The 13,535-nt window shown below is 34.0% G+C and overlaps 1 protein-coding gene across 1 annotated transcript in view; it reads right to left on the bottom strand.

Moving 5' to 3' along the window:
* Positions 1-13,535, bottom strand: part of LOC149069001 (uncharacterized) — a 117,120-nt gene that overhangs the window by 85,468 nt on the left and 18,117 nt on the right. The window lies entirely within an intron of this gene.

The raw sequence follows: 13,535 nt of genomic DNA, 5'->3' as shown, positions 1-13,535 counted from the left end.
CGCAGGTGTGTCTTACGGATCCGTATTAACGTGGATGAAACCATCAAATAATCGTTTTGGCATTCCGAAAATTCGTACGAAAAAAACTAAAAAAAAGAAGAAAAATTACGTGGAATTTTAATACGGGCACGTGGATTATACATTACCAAATAATAATAAATAATCCCTATCTGATTTGGGTTTTTCTTCTGTAACAGTCTTTTTTTTTCTTTAGCGACTAGAAGAGCAGCGAACTGTTCACAAGAAAAACTCACACAAGATATTTCTTTCCTTTTTTTTCTTAACTTTCGAACCTCGAAGCCTTGTATTTGACTTTCCAATCACGTCTAGAAAGTTCGATACATTATAAGTACATAGAAGATCTCTCTCTTTCTCTCTCTTCCATAGACTTCACCTTATGCACCAATAAATTCGCTGACAGCGACTGACATTTTGTGTATTTTGCTGACTCAGTTTTCAGAGAAAGAGAGAGAGGTCTAGTTACTTCCTCGACTGCACAACCTTAGCACATCCATAACATCCTTCTCAAAATATTAAAAAAAAGAAATACATATGCTATTTTTCTTCTGTCCTAGACAGGGTTTACCAAAAAAAAAAAAAATCACAGAAAAAAAACCCCCAAAAAGAACGACGCTAGAGGGCGTTCCGCTCGGAAGACCGTGGCAGCATAAGTACTCCTATAAAGTGATTAATTGAAACTAGAAACGCTTCCCTAATTTCGGAAGGGAATATAAGGTTTTTTGAGTAATAGACTTAAGCCGTAAAAGTACACTCTGTAAATCGATGCTTGATGCGTATATGGTGAAAAAATGGGTATTTATATACAACGTTCTCATTACCATTGACTTCCTGGTGAATCGAAGGACGTGATGATATGAATATTTCAAGGAAGATACCAGGATTAAAGATTCCATTATCAGTATATGTAATACTCTTATTATTCATCTAGTATTCTACAGATTACGGGACGTGTTCGATAAAACGATTAAAATACGAAAATTTAGGTTTTCCTCTCGTTGATATCAGAGTTATAATCAAGTCGTACTAATAGATAAGGCTGGATATTCTAAGCCAGGGGTGTTCAAGCTTTCAGATTCAGATGTTGTAGGTCAAATTACAACTCTCCGTGTAGCCCGCGGGTCACCTACTCACACTGCAGTAGTATTTAGAGTTGAACATGCACCAGGCCTTGGTGTCATGTACATTAACGTCTTAATGGGTCCTGAGTCGACCGGGAACCATAAAATGTTGACTTTCACTTATTTTGAAATTACTTCTTTTTATTAAATGCAAATTGTCATTACTTCTAAAATCGTGTCTTTCATTTCAGAATTTTTGAAAAAACGAATGGTTTTTCAGAATTTGTGAGAAAAATATAGTTACACGAAGTCTTGGAAGAAATCACTTCAGAATTAGTGAGCAAAAATTATTTCAGAACTAATGAAAGAAATTGTTTTAAAATTAGTGAACAAAAATCATTTCAGAATTAGTGAACAAAAATGATCATTTCAGTATTGGTGAACAAAAAATTAATGAAAGAAATTGTTTCAGAATTGAAGAAAAATAATTTTATAACTAATAGAAATTCGTAATTTATGAAAGAAATTAGTATTATAAGTGAAAATTTAAATTAGTGTTATAAAAGAAAGGATTTTAGAATTAATAAAAAATCTATATTTACGAAAGAAATGATTTTGTAATTAATGATATACTTTATAGTTGATGATATAATACTTGATGATCTAAAATACTAATTCTAGAATAATTTCTTTCATAAATTACGAATTTTCATCAATTATGAATTATTTCTTTCTTTATTTCTGAAACACTTTCACTAATTCTGAAACAATTTTTTTCACTAATTCTGATGAGAAATAATTAATGAAATAATTCGTTTTCACTAATTTTGAAGTGATTTCTTTAAAAAATCTGAAATTTCTTTTTAAAAAATTTTTTGAATTATTTTTAAATTCTGAATTTCCCTCGTCTTTCGCTATGTCTTTCAATTGATGTAAACGCGTTTGTGAATGCGTCCATACTCGTCGTTCACTTAATTCTATTTCTTGCGCGTATCATTTATTTCGTGTTATACTGCATTATGATACTTAAAAATACACTTGATGGTTAAAAAACTCGCTATTGTAACAGTTATAAAGAGCCTTCTACAGGAATTATAACACGCATTTGTCAAGGCATTACAATTATAAGGTTCTTAGCAAAATCTGTTGAGCTTTTCTCTGACTTTCGCTGACCAAAACTTAAAAATTTCCCTGACTTTTGCTAAACTTTCCCCTTTTCCCTGACTTTCCAGGTCACTGAAAAAATTAATTGTCTTACATATTTTTTAAAAAAATTCACTGGGTAATAAAATTCATCGACTAAAGTTCATTAGGCTAAAAAAGTAACAATAATTATCAAAAAAAAAGCAGAATAGCGATAATTATCTTATGATCAGTACCATAATAATTACGATCAAGGCAGGCAACAGTAATCATTGTATAATCGACGTATAAAATATCATTCATATAATTCATTCAAAAAATATAAAAAAATAATAAAATTCAATAAAACAAAAGCCATTTCACTTTTCCCAAAAAAGCTAATTTCTATATTTTTTCCCTAAATATTTACCAAACGAGTGCTATTAGACGTCTGTCTCTCATAATACAAATCGGATGTATTTATTATCATCATTGTGTGACAAATTCCTATAATTCCGGTTTTTTTTTACCCCAAAAATATTTTTCACGAGCGAAATTAATGCATTTCTGCGAGAAACCGCCGCCGAATAAAAGCTTTTAATTTGGCAGTAATAATAATAATAATAATAATGGGGGAAAACGAATGTGTCTCTCGCAGGTGGTTTTTATTGCCTCGTCTCTCAGATCGATCGAATTGAATGTAATCTCATTACCACTTGATGGTTACCCTCTATTTTGATCTCGGTGACAATTATTATTACACGGTAGGGAGAGATCCAAGAGAACTGCCATTTATACGCTCATTTCCCCTGTTGCAGAATGAAAAAGACTTAATGGGAACCAACGTTGTTGATAGAGGGTAATCAAACTAAATGACATACATTTCTCACTCTGTGCTGCGATACATATACAGGGTGTTCCGCGGTGAGTGTCCGAAGGGAATAAAAGGTTCTGTGGTTGGTTCCACACTGATATGCATTTAAGCAGTGTCATGCCTATTAATATGGTCAAAAAAAACCTAAAAGTGCAGGGGTCTTCAACCCATGGCCCTCCGAGCTCTTTGCCGAGGCCCCGCCGACCACTTTGAGAAAATGGCTACTTAAGGTGCCCGACTACGTTTAAAACGTCATTTTGGAGGTAAATATCGATTTTTATTTACGTATTTTTATTTTTTATGAAATCCCTGTTTGTTGTAACTCCAAAACAGACCTTGTTTTTATTCATACAGTGGAATCTCCCGTTAACTGACACTTTTCTGATCCCCGGTCCCGTAGAATAGGGTATTAATGTATTTCACTCCCCGTTAGCGGACACTCTCGATAGTGCACAGTAAAATCAGACAAAACTAATTTCTTTTCCAAACTCTAATTTCGTCATTAACTAATAATTTATCGTGTTCAACCAAAATTATGGTGAATTAGTGTTGGTTTTGTTTGTTGATACATGTGAAGAAAATCAACATTACAAGACTGATAATTTTGTTATAAATGCTTTCATCTTCTTCACACTTATTTTTATTGCGAAATATATGTATAGTGTACACGTATCACATCTACGGGTAAAAATAATTAATTGATTCAATGAAGAGAAGATAAGTTATTAATTTTTCCATATTTATCAGGGTTTCCAACTTTATTTGGGAATTATGCATAATCGCCTTTAAAAATGATGAACGGAATGAAATTTAATTAAACTTTCTTTATCGAGACGATTTGTGATTATGCATAACCACTGGTGTATCACTTTTACACACAGTAACATATATGTACATTTTAACATTAAAGTGAATATAAACCAATTGGAGACCGAAACCAAACGTCGTATAAATGTGAAAGTCGTATACACGAGGCTCTATGGTATATCGTACCTCCCCAATTACAAAATTTTTGGTTCCATGGATGTCCGCTATCGAGAGGTTCCACTGTATGAAGCTTAGAATCGAAGTTACGTCCACTTTAGTGTTGAGTTTTTACATACAAGTGATACGTAAATAAAAACTTTAAACGTATGTTTTATAAAAAATGCTATTTCTGACATTTACTAAAGTTGGAGAAACATGATTAATAAAAAAATTCTTTTCATTGTACCATTACGAAAGTTTAATATGATATTCTGGTGTATATTGTTGAGTTTATCCACTAAAAAATATCAGGTCCGCTACATATATTTGTCTAATTACAGTGTTTTATGCACGATATGTCGAATGAAATTTTAAAAAAGTTCACACGTGCATTCAACAGATTTAAGTGTAACTTTTCAGCATGTCATACAATTCTTAATTTTTTAGTTCATAACCTGTACTATTATTAGCCAAATGTACAGCAAAAATGGCATAACGTTCCATTCATAGAAAATTTGTAATCTTATTTCGAATATTACATGAATTTTGCTTAAAATTTGACATAAAAATGACTTTTTTTCATGGAAAATGACATAGGTAGTCCATCCCAAAATTTATTATTGTTTTCATCAATTTTGGACACTAAATATCAAAAAGCATTATCAAAGTTTACTCCAGTATCATTTTAATAGGTCTGATACCTTTTAACATGGTGAAAAACTATGCTCTCATAGAAATATCATTAAAAATACTATTTAACCATCGATTTATTCCCAATTTTTTACACATATTCTTGATTGTATGTGCTATCCTATGCTGGTATAAAATTTTACATACCTTGAATACTTAATTTTTTGTAAATTTTCAAAAAATGCATTGAAAACAGCTTGCGTGCATGATAAAATACCATGACATCAATGGAATCGAATAAAAAATTAATTAAAAATAACGGAAACTGTTCAATTCATGAAATGAAGCAAAAGGGTGAGATTTCATTGAATCAATCTTATTTTAAATTAAATTTTAATTTAAAAAATTTTTGGATTTTAAAATTTAATTCTAAATGAGATTGAATAAAAATTGATTAAAAATAAAGAAAACTGTTCAATTCATGAAATAAAGCAAAAGGTTGAGATTTCATTGGTTCAATTACATTGATTTCGTGGTATTTTATCATGCGTGCAAGCTGTTTTAATCCTTTTTTTTTTTTTTTGAAAATTTACAAAAAATTAAGTATCTGAGATATGTAAAATTTTATACCAGTATAGGATATCCCACACATATAATCACGATCATGTGTAAAGAATTTGGAATAAATGAGTAGTTAAATAGTATTTTTAATTATATTTCTAATAGAACATAGTTTTCCACCATGTTAAAAGGTATGAGACCCCTTAAAGAAAAGCGACGAGAAAGGTATTTGGATACCCCACAAAGAATTTCAGAATTTTTGAAAGTAATCAGTCATGACAAAAAAGATTAAGGATTGGCAAAAGAAATATTTTCATAGTTAATGAAAATGTATAATTGATGAAAAAATCACTTCAGAACATAAAAACCGAGACAAATTTCACAATAAACAAAATAAATAATAATTTTGAAAAAAATCGAAATTATTTTTCTTTTAATTTAAGAAAAAATATATTTCACAAAATAAATAAAAATTGGAATTTAATGAAAGAAGTGATTTCAGAGTAAATAAAAAAGTTCAATAATTTGAGGGAATCCCTGTCTTATATAAGACTTGGTGGCCCGCGGGCTTCACGGAAAGTTTTAATTTGGCCCGCGCAATAGCTTAAAGGTTGAAAACTCCTGCTCAAGTAGAATTTAAAAATATTATTTAACAGTGGAAATTAAAAAAAAAAATTAGTACACATATTTTTGAATGTACAGGGTGTCCGATAAATTCGTAAAAGTTTAAAAATTCATAAAAATTGAAGGAATTGGTATATTTAAATGCTGTTTGCGAAAAAGTTGGGGGAGGGGATACAGCAAAAAAAAATTAGTTAAAATTTTGTCCATAAAGGGCACTGTACGAAAGGAAAGTATGATTGGACCTGAATTTTTCTACAATATCTTCTGTGTTCGAAACGTTCGCAAAGCTTCAACCAGCGATTCGTGGCTAATCTAAAACTGTGCTTTATCCCACAAGTGTCAACATCACAATGAAAGCCTTATGTTCGCACCGATGACAGGAAAATTCAGAAAAGAGCTGTTGATCATAAACCCAGCATTATATAAAACAAGAAATCTGTCCACCAGATTTATAAAATAATGTTTTAAATATTACAAAAATAAGTGGGAGAAAAAACAGAAATGGATAAAAACAACAACAAAAATCATATCCACATGATATAGCATGTACTAACGGGACCCGAACAAGAATTTTTATGACATTCCCGTTACAATGATGTAAATGTGATAACCACAAGTGCCCTTCATGCCGCTATTCTAGCTAGGGTGCTAGGCGGGACGACACGAATGGTTTCATAATAACCATTACATGTAGTTTATATTATATATATATTCATTTTTTTTTAAAAATATAAATATAACCAGCCAGATTGAGTCAACCAAAACACCAAGACCGAAGCTGATCCTTAGCTAAGGCTCTCTCCAAGCAATCCCCCATTTAAACCAAGCCCACATTGCTCACCAAAATAGGTTTAGGGCGAGACGACTGTCAGTTATATATATGTACTAGCTATAATACCCGGCGCTGCCCGGGTTTTCTTCAATGAGGCTTTTTTGGATCACGTGATATCTCACTCTCTTTTTCTTGAGGGACATACAAACCGTGTCCAAGTTAACCAATATGGCGACCTGCGCGAAATAAACAAATATAGATTTACACCCCCCCCCCCCCGATCTGTCTGTTCCAGCTTCCAAAAATCCTTAGTTAAAGCTGTGGAATGTTTTCGATGCACTTTTCACGGGCTCATAACTAATTTTAAAATATCCTAACGCACATGAATTTATGCAAATAAATATCAAAAGAGACAATATGGAGACATTAATTTTCATACTTGAGAAGATATAAATGAAATCAATGATATTGCTCGAATATCCAACTCAAAAGTATAGGTTTGGCTAATTACTTCGTATTTAATCTCCTGGGCTTCGTATATCTCTAAGAGAACTGAATATTTCAAAAATCGAGAATTCAATACAATTTTTAAAATTATTGATAGGGCGGAAAATCCCACTAATTTCCGCATTTCTACAGTAAAATCGACAATTTCAGCACAGATTTCTATGAGGATCACCCTTTTCCTGACTCTCAAAGCGATGCTGATGATGATTATGACGTCTATTCAAAAAGCCTGATTACTGAGAGTATATTGAAAATGTGACAAACCATTATAAAGGCATAAACTATTATACATATACTAACAGGATTAAAGAAGTGACAAACCGTTGTAAAGGCATATACACGTCTGAAACGCATTGCTAGGGAACCACGGTAACCAAAGTAAACGTTCGGAAAGTGATTGTTGAGGCCCAAAAACCATTGTTGCCGGACAGTTTTTTGCCCATTTGGGGCATTTGCCCTGGTCTGACGAAATTTTAAAGTAGCCTATCGTTCAAGTCGGGTCCCATTTGGTATATATGCAAAATTTGGCGACGATCGATCTAAAATTGTAGATTTGTATAGAGAACATACACACACACACACACAGACACACAGAAAATCAATTTTATATATATAGATAGATATAAATGTGTGTATATGTGTGTATTTCTCTTTCCTCTATTCAAGTTGTCCATGCATTTCATGTCCACAACACACGTGCGTGCTCATATTGTCGTATTCATGTTGCTCACCGAATAAAGGTCTGGACACACGTATCCGCACCGTGCCCGACACGTGCGTCGGCCGAGTGTAGGTCATCACACGGTCAAAGAATAATTCTTTGCTAAGCAATGCAGCCGTTCACACATATCCGCACCGTAGCCGAGCACCGCGTCCGCACCGTCACCAACTAGTTTATTTTATATTTTTACGGTGACGGTGCGGTCTCGGGAGAGAGAGAGCGCTCATTTATTTTATGTCGCTTCTCAATTTTCATCAATTGCTGAATTATTAATTCCATTTATTTCTTGATTTTAATCAATTTCTGCATTACTACTTTTATTAATTCTGAATTTTCAATAGTTCTGGAATTATTTCTTCCGTTAATTCTAAATCTTAATCTATTCCGAAATTATTTCTTTTATTAATTCTGAGTTTTCATTGGTACTGAAATAATTTCTTTCTATTATTTTTTAATCCATCGATTCTAAAGTTTTCCTTCATTTCGGAAACGGTTTCTCACATTAGTTTAAAAAATTACCTCCATTAATTTTTGTGTTAATTCACATTTGTGTAGTTGGTTTTTTTTTGTATGGGGGGTATTTCTTAGCGTTCGTGTATATTCAGTATGCCGATTCCCTCTTCCCACAAAATATATGGAATCTTGTTAAAGGGAGGGGGTGTCCTAAACATTTTTCGTGCCCCGAAATTGTTTAGACGCACCTGGCCCCGGTTCTGTGGCACCAGCGTAATATGTAAAAAACATATGGATAAGCATTTTCACAACTTTGATGGGAAAACAAAGTTTAAAATTATGTTTCACATAGCATATAACGAAATTTTGCCAGGGAGATTTTTGTTAAAATAATAATATAAACTTGGAAAACTAACTGGGTTTAATTTCCGATGCTCTATAAATGAATCATTTTTTTGGTTAATATTAACCAAATAAATTATATATATAAATAGAAAACGGTTCGAAAATTTTTGGGTTTTTTCTTATGGGGAAAATGTAGGAGACATTTTAAATTTGGTACTCACATCAGATGCAACATGTTAAGCCATAAATACTTAACCCATGTCCTGTGCTCCAAATGCGGCCCTCGGAAGCATTTGATGTGGCCCGTGACAACAACAAAAAAAAACAAGGCTCTCGAGTGGTCTCAAACACATTTCAAAATCACTTGAGTGACGAACGGCACACCTCCAGTTCACTTAAGTGGATCGTGATACATTTGCTGATTATCCTATTTGAGTGGTTAGTGGCACATTTCCCGATCTCTCGAGTGGCCCGCGGCGCACTTGCAGATCACTTAAGCGGCACGTCCCACTTTTTAGATAATTTTGGAGGATCGAGACTCATTTCTGGATAACTTAAGAAGCCCGCGAAGTATTTCAAAACAATGAAGTGGCCCACACCTTCCAAAAAGTCGAGCACCTTTGTGCTAAATATCTGACAAAGGTGTTTCAGCGACTGGGACTTTGGCAATGAGTGCTTTAAATTACTATCGAATACTGGTGAGGCTTTATCATTGAATCAAGCCCCGGCAAACTAAACACCCCAATTGTTATTGATTTTAATATCCATTTGCCATCTGCAGAGGAGCCAATTTTCAGTTTAGGAGATTCCGCGAACACACACACAGAGTAAAAGATATGCTCACTCTTTCGTACAATATGCTCCTACTGAGCTGAGATACACTTCTCCGAGGTGTTATCGGAATTTGACACCACCTGCCCCTACAGATGATTATATTTATGATGGTTAATGAATTACGTTGACTCTGAATAAAAAAAAAACGATTGATTGATTACACCGAACCGGCTGCGTTAAAGACTTGAAGCAATCGACACAGCTTCGTAGTCAGCATACGGCAGCGATACGGGCAACACACGGAAAGGTGTGGTCTGAAGAGGAACGAGCCGAGCCACGGCCAACTGACGCCCGAGCTACGGTCCTGGCACGGTGCGGATATGTATGTCCAGACCTTAAGGTGCTAAGCGAGATGCCACGGGTGCTCCCTAATTGTATATATTCCCCCACACAATACTTCTATTTTGTATATTTTCATTAAATCCACCGGAGCGAGTGAACTCAACCCAATAAAACTGATGCTGGCTTCTAGTCGCAAGTTATCAAACCCATTTGCTCACCAATAAGGTGTTAAGCGAGATGAGACTCGCTCCCATGGATATTCACAATAAGATTCTCATTTCGTTTCTTTTTGTATCCTGTGTATTTAATATGGCAAGTGTAAGATAACAGATGAGATGGCATGGGGGGGGGGGGCCCGCTCAATTGCTTTTAAGACATACCTCCATCCTAATATGTGTACATTCATCTTAACTAAACCCCGAAACTTCTCCAACTCCTAATCCCATCTCGTCTGTAATCACCACAAAATTTGTTAATCGCGACAGCACCCAATTGTCCGGGGAAAATATGTTGTAGAAAAGTTTGTATGTTTTTTTTGGGGGGTTTTTTTTAACACTAAATAAAGTGTTCCAGACTCTGCCACGAAGCTACGCTGGAAGAGATCTCGGCAACGGGATAAGTCCAGTGGCAAAGTTCTGGCGTTCATTCATTCAGCATTATATTGGACTCTGATTTGCATATTTTCAATGTTTTCCGTTCGTTCAGTTTCCCCCTGTCGACAAAAATTTTAACTACCGTTGTTTTTTTTTCTGTACCAAAAAAAAAAAATTCGCCCTTCGTGAGAATAACTTTTCTGCCAACAGCATTCAAATATACCAATTCCTACCATTTTTATGAATTTTTAAACTATTTACAGATTTATGGGTCACCTTGTATAGCTATGGTTAAACAGCAGAATGTCTTCCGTACCTCCGATACTTTTTCTTTTCCAAATTTTCAAATACAGTCGAATCCCGTTATAACGAACTCCAAGAGACCGGACAAATCGCTTCGTAATAACGAAATTTCATTATAAAGGAATTCCAGTTTTTCTGCATTGTTCCTATGTTAACTTATCTGGGGGATTAGAAACGTGTTCGTTAAAACGACATTTTCGCTATATCGGTATTCGTTAAAACGGGATTCGACAATATTAAGAAAAATAATATATTATTAACATTTTGCGCACAGGATAAAATAGCATGACATCTGCAATTGAATGGAAATTAATTTAAAAAAAAAAACTATTCTGGGTTTATCAAATGAGGCAAACAATTTTGAGATTTCATTGACCCAATTTTATTTAAAATGAAATTCAAAATTCAATAAATTTTATATAGTAATTTAATAATGTTCTTTTCAGGTTTTTTTTTCATGAATAGACATCAAATGTTTCTCCTCATTTCTCATCATCCATCATTATTATTATCCTCATTCATCTGATACACATAAATACCTTGGTGTAATTTTCCATAAACGCCTTTCGTTCGCCCATCACTATTCTGTAGTTATTTAAAAAAAGCCAAACAAACCAGAGGGGGCCCCATAGCAAAATTTTTAGCCGTAATACGGCCTTCTTTCTATCAACAATAAACTTATTTTGTATGAATTGATCACACGTTTTACATTACTTTACGCAGCTCTTGCCTAGATGTATGCTAGAAAATCCTAATATTACTGCTCTTGAACGTTTCCAAAACGTAACACTCCGAAGTTTTACCCCAGGTCCCTCTGGTTCATCAGAAATAGTCATATATGCAGAGATATACCAAGATTGAAACAATCATGGGTATATGCTAAAAGGCTCTCCAGAAACTGCTTTGATTCTCTACGCAACTCTAACTATATGAACATCTTCGTGAAATCTCCAATTATATAATAGCACTGATGCTGTTAGACTTAGAAAGGCCTAAAAAATTTTCTCGAGATGTCCAGACCCAATGTTCAGGGCCGTTTTAAGAGTATCATGGGCCCCGGGCCAACTGATTTTTCCGAGGCCCTACAAAACAAATTCCCGAAAACTTCAATCAGATCTCATTTTTGGGAGGCCCCTCTTTGCTTGAAGCCCCCGGGCCGTGCCCGGGTGGGCCCATGCCTTAAGATGGCACTGCCAATGTTTCGGGTCTCTGACATGTATTATATGGCTAATTTCTCCCTTCTGGCAACTGTCAGAATTGATGCACTGCATATGTCATTGCAAATACTTCATGATTTACGCATATTATATTCCCTATTCAACCTCAAGTTGAGTATAATTCACCATTGTTATTTTTATCTACATCATCATATTCATATAGCATTATTAATGACATCACTATTAACATGTTGCATCTCCAGCATCTTACTCATCGTCTATGGTGATCATCTTACTCATCGTCTATGGTGATCATTTATTCATCGTATTATCATATATAATTAGTTAGCATCAATTGTCATCAATATATGATATCCATTAGCTCCTGTGGAAGTGGCTATTAATTCCCGCGGTAAAGATGTACTTCAAGCCCCATTTCCAAGTTTTTCGCCACCTTAGAGATGGTGTGAGATGACTCTTAAATTGTCATCATCCCTATTCTCTTATACCAACCACGGCTTCAATGCACTACTGCATTTAATTGACAAAGCGATAATGAAGCGGGGTATGAGCTGTTAAAGTCTCATCTACTGCACCCCGATATACGAGATAAGGTTCAAAGTCATTTGATAGACTGAGCAGTTTTGTTTTGGATCAATTTTTATGCAAATGAATGCCATTTTCTCATGTGCGGAAAGTGTTAATATGTATTTTTTTTCCTTATCTTAATATTTGAAAATTTGCAAAAAAATATATATTAGAGATATTGGAGAACATTTCTGTGCTGGCAATAGCATAGCATATACCAGTATTTCTCAACCTTTCTGTAACTAAAGGCCAGTAAAATGTCTGAAACAATTTTGCAGACCACTTGTGTCCCGTATTACGGGACATTTTTGTAATTCTGGTTGTTCCGATGTTTATATATTTGTCTTTCAACAATAAATTTGATATATTTACCAAGTCGTAAATACTCAGCGTTTTCATAATAATAGTATATAAATTATATTATGACAATAGCAGAAAATGTAGATATTTATCTCACATACGAGTATTTGTCACGTTCAACGTTTTTTTCCCCAGTTTTTCAGAATTTTTAGTAAATATTAATGAGATAGTGCGTCCCATCAGCAACATTTTTGATGACAATATGGTTATGCCCCGTATTTTACCCTATTTTTAGACCTCAGTTTATTGAATTTTATTTTTCTTAATAAAATATGGTCATCTGATCATTCGAATATTTTTTTTTTCGTGAAACAGATTATGTTCACTGTGATTTGCAGTAGCTCTTTATCCCCCCCCCCACCCCCTTCAGCAATTTTAGAAGTAATTAGAAAATTGAATTGAATGCAATGGATTTTTTGGAAAAATTTCACGATATCCCGTTTTTACGATCGCAATTTCCCGCATTTTTCTTGATGAATCTAAATATGAAGGTACAGTTTTAATTGAACCTATATTGATATTACGAGCATCAATTACAACGGTTGAATAATTTTTCATTCTTTTTTCATATAAATAAATTACCGAGTCTGCCTGCGGACCACTCATGCCAACGTCGCGGACCACGTCTGGTCAGCGGACCATGGGCTGAGAAACACCGGAGTATACAATATAAAATATGTGTACCAAATTCGAAATAAATCCCTTGTTAAATTATATTTTTAATGATATTTTCTGTATATCATATTTTTTGAAGATTCTGAAAA

This window comes from Pholcus phalangioides, unplaced genomic scaffold (genome assembly GCF_987345545.1).
Source record: "Pholcus phalangioides strain wild (caught in Gottingen) unplaced genomic scaffold, Ppha-v1.0 ptg000024l_1, whole genome shotgun sequence".
Taxonomy (NCBI): Eukaryota; Metazoa; Arthropoda; class Arachnida; order Araneae; family Pholcidae; genus Pholcus; species Pholcus phalangioides.
The sequence above is the reverse complement of the archived record's forward strand: the minus strand, read 5'-3'. Positions and strand labels throughout refer to the sequence as shown.